This window comes from Camelus dromedarius, chromosome 13 (genome assembly GCF_036321535.1).
Source record: "Camelus dromedarius isolate mCamDro1 chromosome 13, mCamDro1.pat, whole genome shotgun sequence".
Classification (NCBI taxonomy): domain Eukaryota; kingdom Metazoa; phylum Chordata; class Mammalia; order Artiodactyla; family Camelidae; genus Camelus; species Camelus dromedarius.
The window spans coordinates 58,680,319-58,691,002 of NC_087448.1; the positions used below are offsets into that span (position 1 = coordinate 58,680,319).

General features: G+C 42.8%; 1 non-coding gene across 1 annotated transcript; it reads right to left on the minus strand.

Moving 5' to 3' along the window:
• Positions 1-8,176: 8,176 nt before the first annotated feature.
• TRNAV-AAC (transfer RNA valine (anticodon AAC)) lies at positions 8,177-8,248 on the minus strand. Its single transcript has one exon. It is a non-coding gene; the product is annotated as a tRNA-Val (tRNA).
• Positions 8,249-10,684: the final 2,436 nt, after the last annotated feature.

Consider the following 10,684-nt stretch of genomic DNA (forward strand, 5'->3'; position numbering starts at 1 on the left):
CATGATAATTCGGGTATCATGATGGCTGAAGGAGGCTCACTGACCATCTGCCACTGTCGTATCAGGGTTGAAGTGTGATCAGAACCTCCTGACACACTTAAGAAGTAGCTCCTTCAGGTCACAGGGGCCCTGGTTCACATGGGAGGAGAAAGCAAGAGTGGAAGGGTCTGTTTTCTTAGACTTCTTCTTTGCCAGAAAATGATAAATGAGTCTTTTTGGAGCCTGTCTTCAGGTGAATCCCTGAGTCGTGCTATTACAGCAGGCAGTGCTGGTAGTTAGAAGACCTGAGCTCTGCTGTTGGCTCTGATACTGATGTTCCATGTGGTTTAGTGCCTCGCTGAGTTTTGGCATCTCCAAGGTTACTTACAGCTAGAATGGAACGTTTATACTGTGATTAGTCACCGATGAGTTATGGAGCGGGAAGGAGCTTGGGTTGGTTTTAGGAGCCATGAGGGGAAGTCTGGTTGCTAAAATGAAGGGCGGATAAGAAGTTCTAGCTCTTCTTTCTAAAGGAGCTTCAAGTAGCTCTGTTGCTGTAAGCCCTGCCATTCATCTCTGCTTCAACAATCACATTTACTGAACGCTCCCCTGGTCTACCATATCGTGTCCTGCTTGGGTGCCGGCTCTCTCCTTAGTATAACACAGAATGCTACTTCTGCATCATTTGGAGCAGAAAAGGTAAGGATTGTGACAAGGGGAAGCAGAAAAGCCATCTAAAAACACCATTAAAATGATGTTTAAAAAGATCTGTCAATTTCAGCATCGATTTCAAAATACGTATTTCAAATCAATGATGGGATTAGAAAAAAATATCAAGTTGACTTCTAAGGGGAAACAATGCCTGGCACAGAGTGAGAGCTTAATAATGACCATTGAACAAAAGGTTCTCAGCTCTGTGGGAGAAAGCAATGGCTCACTTTATTTTTAATCCAGTTCTTTAGAAGTAAAGAATACATGACTATGTCCACACTTCACTGTCATACTGGCAAACTCTACGGCTGAAAATAAACAAAAGGAAGAGGATGGGTGGTGGTGTCCTTGAGTTGCAAGGACAAAATTAGCATCAAGAAGAAAAATCCAGGAGTCCAGATCTGTGGCCTGAACTAGACTGCTGAGATGTCTAATGGGACAAGCAATCCCTCGGGAAAGAGCAGGCCACAAATCAGAGTGCAGCCTGCTCTCTGGATGGCTAGGCATGGTCACATCTGGCCAAGGGAAAGAAACCTTCAGTCAGGGCCAGCAGAAATGTTTGGCCAGCTAAAGGACCTACGGACCATTTGGGTTTATTCCCACCTCATCTTGGGCTATCCTTGCAAAGTAAATAAATAAATACGGCTTCCTAGAATCATGAGGCCTAGAGATGGATGGTGTGACCCTGCGTTCTCACCACTGATCTAACCAGATCAACACGAAATGTCTGGGTCAGGAAAGTCACATGTAGAGCCAAAACATCTGGATCTCCAAGAGGTGACTGCGTGCTCCTGAGTACACTTGCCCTGTTTGGGAAAAAAATCCACTGGGGAGGGGGAGGGGCCCACAGGAGTTGAAAATACAATCCCTGCTCCAAAGAGTTTCTACTCTAAGGAAAAGAGCCACTCATCTTCCTGGAAGGAAACTTGGAGGTAATGTGGTCAAATACCCATTAAAAAAAAAAAGAAATGGTAATTATGTGATAGGATGGAGGTGTCTGCTAACGCCATGGTGATAATCATATCGCAGTGTAACATGTTCAGCTTACCCAGTGTTGTGTGTTAATTGACTCTCCATAAAGCTAGGCAGAAAAACTAAAAAATAAAGATAAGGAAATTGAGATTCAGAGAAGCCAATAATTTTTTCAAGGACACACAGCTGGGGTTAGGAGCAGTGTTTTAGCTTTTCATCTAGTCATCTTTTTAAGACAGTGCACTGGCCCTTCTTCTATGAAGGAGAGAGAGAGAGGGGGAAAGAGAGAGATTCTTTGATGATGTGATGAACCCGAGACCAGAAAGGAAAGCTTTCCACCTACAGGTCTGGGACTACTTATGAGTAAATGCTGTGCTTTGCTTCCCACCGTAACCAGCCTCTCATGGAGCCAATCTTGATGGTTGAAGACGGTTTCATTTTCAACCTCAGGCTGACAGAAATGGTCATGATTCACCCAGATTCCTTGTGAACAGAAGCAACTTGGCTTCTCACACCTCCAGTGACGGCTGGACGGTGGTGGTGGACAGTGTCTGGTCTCAGTCCCACATTCTTCTGGCCCATTTGCTGCCCTTGAAAGCATATTTGGGGTTGGCCATCAGTGTTGTGAACGGCATCCATGTTTCACCCGCTGACATGGGGCAGCCACGGCCGGTGAGTGGAGCCAGATTCCACCTGGGTGTGGACCGGAGTCAAAACCCAGCTTGGCTGTGGAGTGGTTTGAGATGGGTCATCTTTCAATGCACTAATAAAATTAAAAACTCTACTCATGGCTGAGTTCTGGGCTCCTGTTTAGAATTCTGCTCGGTTGTGTGTTAGGGTTAAGCAAATAGATTCAACCTGAATAGACAAAGATGCGTAGAAACAAGCAGGAAGCTAGTGTGCTTTTGTCGTGGTGGTGGTTGTTTTGCTTTCTAAGGGGATTTGTAAGAAATCTGCTAGTCTTATAAAAAGTCTGGTGGAGAATCCTTATGTGTCAATGACATTGCTAGCTTTTCTGCAACAAGCAACTCGGATTATATGATTTCAAGCTTAGGAATCATTTGATTTCAAGTAATAGAGATGCACTCCCTCTAGCATATGCTAAAAAGTGAAATTTGTTGGAAGGAGGTGAGATTATCGCTTGGAGACCAAGGTCAGGGAGACGAGCCAGGGTGCATGGAGTCCTGGAATGTGGGACTGGAGCTGAGTCCGGACCCAGCGTCTTCTCTGAGACCAGTAGGGGCTCATCTCTGCTCCTCTGCTTTTCTGCATTAGTTCTGTCCCTTTGCAGATGGCTTTTCCTGCTTCTCTGGACCAGTTCTTCATCACTCCTCATCTCAGGGCTCCCAACCAACTGAGCCAGGTTCTATGTCCCCCCTCCAGATTTCTGAGACACAGAGAGACACTAAGAGGTTCAGTTTACTGGACACTGGCGCACCTCGTCCACCCTTGGTTCCAGGAACTCTGGCCAGGGGCTCAGAGGCACGTCAGATGAGCTAGCTGCTGGGGCCCAGCGCTCTGGGTGGGAGAGGTAGTTCTCCGAGGAGTGTGTTTTGGGCTGGGCTGCCACCCTGAAAGCGGCCCCCAACCGTTGTCATCCTTGGAAGGAGCTCAGATGGACTCGCCCACGTGGTAGAACTTACTCTCTCAACATCTTCTTAAATTTAGTGGGGTGAGCAAAACTGTCTCACAGACAGGAAAATGAAGGCAGAGGGAGCTGTCAGTTGCCTAAGTCAAATTGAAACCTGAGCTGCTGGCTCCTGACTCAGGCTTGGCGATGCTGAATATTTATCTCTTGCACTGTGAGGGCTGGCTGGGGCTGTGCTGTGTCTTTCAGAGAGGAGTAGTGAAGTTTGTCCAGATAATCTGCACTGAAATTGGGCAGAGAATCCCGTAGATCCCTGGTTGAGGTCACATCAATCAATCAATAGGTACATAGATAGATACATAGATACATACATACATAAAAAATCATCTCTTCCGCAAAGTGTAGTCTGGCTCACCAGGTCCCTTGAGAAAGTGTTCGCCCCAGATCCCATGATGGTGGCTCAGCTCAGTCTGGTCGAGCCTGGTATTTTGTCATCAATCAAAAAGACCTATTAAAATTCATGTTGAAACAGTCTTCCATCATTCTGAAAGTATGCACTTTGCTCATCTGAAAAATAGAACCAACTTGCCAGTTTCTGAGCTGAAATTTGTGTGTACTGCCTAGAACAACATTGACTCAGGATTTCTCTTGACATCAAGCCTCGGTGACGTTTCCCCCTCAGCTTTCCTCTTCTGTAGCCTTCTTACAGGCTTCTGCGTGCAGGTGTACACGCACAGCAACCCCCCCCACACACACACACATACACACACGTGTGTACATGCACACATGCAGATGTTCACATTCCTTTTCTCTCCTGTGGGTCACAAGTTACAAAGAATTCATGAATGTAGAATATTGTTAACCTCTTCAAATCGAAGGTTCACAAGTCAAGGTGCAGCTGATGCCGCCCTTCCCGGACCAGGCATCTCCATCCTCCTCCACAGAACCGCAGGACCATTGGCAGGTTTCTGCATCACAGTTTGTGGCAGAAAATGTCCGGCAGCACATTCAAGTTAGATTTCAGCCAGAAAAGGTACAATGCACTTTTCAAAGAAAAGAAACATTCAGTTCTAACGGAATGAGTGTCACCGTTCCCTAGTTAAGAGACCGTTTATGAAAGACCCTTGGGTGGGCGGCAGGGAATTCTGAGGCTGGAACCCAGGTCCTGCTCTTCATTATTTTCTGATTCAAAACACCTGTGGAGTGATTCATCTTTATGAGAATTATTGCCTCCCAAGCACATGTAACAAAAATAAAGGCACAGAAAAAAATCCTCAGGACCTCCAGGTGCAGAGACATTACCTTCGTCAGGACCTTCTTGAACAGAAGATCTATTCACAACTGTTATTTCTCCTTTCGCTCCAGCCCCTCACTGAACCCCACACTCAACCGCATTTGCACTCTACCCTGTGCCGCTGAGAGGGCAGACGCATTTCTTTCTGGTGTGCCTACCTGGCAGACAAATAATAAGTGGAACAGCAACAGCTGTAATTAAGACTTCTGAACCCTTTCCCCAGGGCAGTCACGGCGCTGGGGCCACGACTGAGATGATCATTTCTATCCTCACTCAGCCCTGGGGCACAGCCTTAATTCCCAGGCGAGACATGAGATCTGCCTGACTCCAAGCCCCACGCTTCAACCATTAAACTGAATTTTCATTCACAGCAATATTTTTAATAGTCTTTTAAAGTAATTCTTGAGTGCTCTATTCCAAGGATGTTAATGGGAACTTTGTAAGGAGGGTTCCCTATCTTCAGTTCCAGCTTTGAACTCCATCCCGGCCCCAGACCCAAAGAGCACCTGACGTCCCCTGCCCCCACAGCCCCAGGATGAAATGTCTGGAATAACCATGAGAGAGAACGCCAGCCTCAGATGTTTAGATAACCATCAGGCCTGGGATTGGCACGACTTCCCCCTCCTGGTGGATTAATTTTTTGTTTTTATTTTTCCATCCCCAGCAAAGACAGGTGTGCCTTCCTAAAGAGAGAAAGTGAATCCCAGACAATGTGAGTTAAAAAGAGAATGACTTTTGAGTGAATATTAATATTCTTTAGATTCACGGGAGAAAAATAGGAGATCAGTCCCTTAGAATCACGGAGTCTTTAGGTGGAAAATGATTTTAAACCTCATTTTGCCCAACTGCTTTTATTTTGTAGGCAGGGGAACCTCAGAGAGAAGTAAAATATCTTAACTTGCCAACTCTGCTCTACTCCATGAGGCTGGATAATCAAAACACGTTAGGAAACACAGCACAGCTTGATAATCAGCCTTTCAAGAAAAACTGTAGCTCTTCATAAAATTATAGTAAAGTGCAAAATTTTGTTATTTAATACTCAAAATATTAGTAACACCCCTGTATAATGCCAAAGCCTAATAATTATGCAATGAAATTTATCAAATGATAATCAAGAGACTGTGCAATAAAAAGGCAGTCTACAGGGGCATGCTTTATTTGACTTTGGTTCCACAGATATTTATTGAATACCTTCTCTGTGTCAGGCACTGTTAGAGCTCTGACTTCAGAAATGAAGGCATAGTTGTCTCCTGTGAAGAATCTATAACCTAGTAACCAGCTTTAAAACGTTAACAGTGGTGGAGGGAGCCATTTAAAAAATTTTAGTCATTTTGCTAGTTTCTAGAAGTTCTAAACCACCTCATTTACATGGAAGGTCTCACACAGACACACAAACACACACAAGTACACACACAGAGGCTTTCCAAGGCACATCAATGACTACCAAAACTGGAAAGGGGCTGACATTTCACCCTTCTTGCAAGCTAGGAAGTTAGCCTCTGGCAGCCTCATGGATGCTAGCAGAAGACATGAGACGCCTAAATCAGAGACAGAGGACTTCGTTACTCACACAGTAGCAATAGTAAGTGTATCAGTATTTCCTTGTGCTATTCCCCCAAGACTCAGAGCCCCCATAGAGACACAAAGAAGGACAGGACAGCACCCGCACACACAGAGATCTACATTATAGGGGTGGAGCCCTGAGCATAAGGAACCCAGATGTTTTATAATAGGCAGTAAGCATGCCTTCCTTTTGCTCCAAAGGAGATACTGTCTTTTGTTAGCATGCACAAGGTCTTGGATTCAGTCCCCAATACCTCTGTTAAAACAAACAAACAAGCAAACAAACCTAATTACCCCCCTCCCCAAAATAAAGAAAAGAAAGAATTTGCTTTAAAAAAACAAACAAAAAATTAGAATCCATGTATAACCATCTCATCATATAAAAGTTGATGCTAACTGATCACTGGTGTGCTGTACGGACTTTTTAAAAGTATCTTAAAGGAAAGGAAGATCATCAAAGTTCAAGAAGCCAGAAAAATTACTTTGCTTAAGAACCCAGCCTCAGCCACCATTGCACTACTGGTCGTGGCTTTCTTCTCTGGAGTCAGTTTTAAAAAACAAAATGGTTGACTATTTTCCTAAGATGATCTAATTGTGGACGTGCTGGCTGACTGTCCTTGACCTTTTATAATGTAAACGTTAGAGGAGGACGCCATCCTTGTGGTTTCAAGAGACGCTTCCTGCCTAGACTCCTTCCCATCGTCCTCGGTCTGGGTTATTGACATTCCTGTAACTGACCTACACGTGTGGTGGCCTCCAAAAACACTCAAAGTCATCCTTTTGCTCAGCTGACAGATCTATTGGCCATAACTTACACGGAGTAATTGCTCCCTAGGGCATGGGACGTGGGGCAACAGTTCCTCCATAGCAAAAATTGCTACTAAATATCTTCAGTAGCAGAGACTGATGTTGGCCCTCTCGTTAAGCACACAGCTGTGCTTCATAAGGAGCGACATTGTCTCATGGCCCATACAGAGGCCGATCGGCTTATTTTGTCAGTATTGGGACTGCGCTAGGTTATTATATAGCTATGATGCTCAGACCACCAAGATTTTGCCCCATTTTTCAGAGACATAATGAAGAGCTTCTTTAAATTATTGCTGGTTTGAAATCTTTTTAATTACAGAGGTTCAGAAAAGCACCTTTGAAAAACGTTGACTGACAATTTAAAAATCTGTAAGATGGAGCGACTGATGTGGGGGTAGGGGCTTGGCTTCTGTAGTTCAGAAAAAACATGTTAAATGTCTACTACGTGTTGGAACTTTGATATAAACCCTTTCGATTCCTTATATTAATCCTTTAAGGCAGGAATTTTAATATGCATTTTATAGGCCAGGAAACTGAGACTTGGACGGGTTAAATGTCATGCCCGAGGCCAAAGAGCTAGCAAGCCTCTGACCACTTTTCTTTGCCACAACTGCTTCTCTTTCCACGGATGAAGGGCAGTATCCACAAAGCTGCACCATATCTCATCTTCTCCGGAGCCCTGGAAACTTGAGTTCAGCTCAAAGTGTCTGTGTGTGAATATATACATACATATGTGGCTCCTTATAATTTTCAGCAATTATTGTATATGTGTATAATTTTAAACATCTTTTGAAGTACTTCACATATATTGTTTAATTTAATCTTCATAACAAAACTGTTAGGCAAGTATTATTATCCCATTTTAAATTAAAAACGAAGACTTGGGTGATATCTTGAAGCGGTTTCTAGAATGATCATGCTCTTATCTTGCCGGCATTGTCAATTTTCTTTTCCTATTAGATCCTTTCCATCAGCAAATAAGTATGCTGCGGTGCCCGTCACTACCCCGCCGGCCACTGCCCCAAATCTCTCCTCCCTTCTCAACACAAGCTTTTGACTGTACTGGCTGGTCTAACATCTCAGCTTCTCTTGAACCCATTTCCAACAGGCTTTTGGCCCCTTCCCCCACCAAATCCTCAACAAGGTCACCAGTGACCCTCACGTTGCCTGACCCAGTGGTCAGCTCTTGGTGTTCATACTACCTGGCCTCCTAGTGGCACTTAACTTCATGTATCTCTCTTTTTAAAATTTTTTTTTAAAAATGGAGGCACTGGGGATTGAACCCAGGACCTCATGCATGTTAAGCATGCACTCTACCACTGAGATATACTCCCCAATTTGTAAATTTGGGGGGGGGGGTAAGTAATTAGGTTTTTAATTTTTTACTTATTTATTAATTTTTAATTTTTTTTAAATGTAGGTACTGGGGATTGAACCCAGGACCTTGTGCATGCCAAGCATGCACTCTACCACTGAGCTATATCCTCCCCTCCCCACTAGAAAGATGCTCATGCACACCTTGTAGAATAAGTACGTTTGAAGACTATTTATGAGAAAGTCTCAAGCACATGCAGTGGAATGTTTAGTCTATAGCGTGAGCACACAAAACGTATTTCTCAGCATATAGTTCATCCCTGGAAGAAATGCAATTCCACCAAGTGGCAGCGCCAGCAGCTTAAAAAAGAGACAATTGAAACTGGTAGGAACAGAAGGTAATCACCAGACTGGGATCTGGACACCACCTGATGGAGACCAATTAAATTTTGTAGAGGTGGCAAGTGACAGAAGGAAATAAAGTTAACTGGAAAATAACCCATGATGCTTGCTTTCAATTTTTCTCCTGTTCTATTTCTCTCCTTTTTATTTTTCCCTCGTCCCATTAAAATGTCCCCTCTCGTTTCTCAGATGAGTAATTAAACCCTGACCTCAGGGATAAGTCTCAAAGGCAGTTATCAATAAAAATAGAGCAGGGGGTAACTTCTGTTTTTAGTTTTGATGGTGGATTCACCATGTGATTTTAAGTTGTCTATAAAGTGTTTTAAGTTCCTTGGAAGAAAAGCGTTACCCCAAGCAGAGGATTATTATGGTAGCAGATTCTACTATTATTTGCCTAAAAATTATCTCAGTTTCACTTTTGATATTTAAAAGCTTCTATTTTTCTCTTTCTGTATTTTCTATTTTTTTTCCCTCTTCCCACTCATTAAACATTCCAGTAAAACAAGAAACAAGTTGAGGGGGGGAAATAAATTCAAGATTGAAAATAGCAAAACATATCTGTGTGAATTTACATGGTTGTGGACATTAAGGAAACTTTTATTAAATGTTTAGCACATTGAAGTAGCAAGGGAATATGCTAATTTCTGGAAGAATATCTTTTTAGGTTTGTTTATTTATTTAATGGAGGTACTGGGGATTGAACTCCGGACCTCATGCATGCTAGGCATGCGCTCTTACTGCTGAGCTTTACCCACCCGCTAAGAATATCTTTTTAAAAAGGTGTTTTTCATCACAGTCGAAGACACTATGTCCATTTGAATGTAATAGACATTACATCTAACCAGATTCCAGAAGCACAACTACAAGATGAAGCAGCTTCTGGAGACCGAATCACACACGTCATTAGAACGTAGTGAGCTTTATCCCACGTGTCCCTAAGTTCATTGCTCGTCACTGTGTCATTCGAAGATGAAAGCGACTTCGTGGTGGAGGGGACACACGGAAGTACCTTAATGTTGCATTACAGAGATTGTTCACTCTCCTGGTAAAATATCTGAACCTCTCCAATACCTGTATATTTGTTTTTTCAGAAATTACTTAACGTATGAAATAGTATATAAATTAAAACATACACAAAAACAGAACCAAAATGTTGTAAGAATAGAACATTTAGAAGGAGGAGGTTAAGATAAAATAGGCATGAATTTGGGGGATCTGTGCTCTGCTTACGGACTTCCGCTCCGTGTGTTTTACACTCTCCAAGGAAGAGGTTTTGGTTTTGTATTTTGTTTTGTTTCCTCATATAGAGCAGGTCCGTAGGGAGAGCTCTTAAGTCCAACCATGGCTGGGGCCACAGGCTTTCTTTTGCCCCAACACACAGATTTCTGCTGACAGCTGAGATTCTGATCTCTCGTCATCAGTTTTAAAATTTAGAATAGGCTTAGACATTAATTCCAGGCCATCTAATTCAACTCTTTACTAAACTCATATTTAGATCATTTGGAATAACGTGTACATGCTCGATTAAAAGATTCCTGATTTTTATGGCTAACAGTTCTCTCTACACACAGTAAAATCATGGCTGGAAGGATTTGTACTGTGGGAAGATCTTCAAGATCCATTATCAAAGCAGCATCATTAACCTTATAAAAGTATCGGAAATGAACTTATAAAACAAGCCCTCATTCCCACCGTGCATTGCTGAAGAGCTACTTTCCTTTTGTTTAAAGCTTGTACCAAATACGGGTGCATTATAACTGGATGCATTAAGATGTCACATGATTATGCTAATATTTAGAACCAAGTAAAGCCATTAACATATTTAATTCCTGTGGACCATTTTAAAGGAAACCACAAGGTCAAATATGATTTTGGGGTAGCAGAGCATCTGAAAAACAAAGGAGTAACTGTAAAAGGTAACTGTAAAAGGAGTTACTTGATTCACACAAATGATCCTGGCTTCACAAACCCCACAGCAAAAATAGTCCTCAAGTTACTTATTTGCAGGGGAAAGTATCTGTAGTTGTGTGAGATTCTGATTTAGTACTTGATTG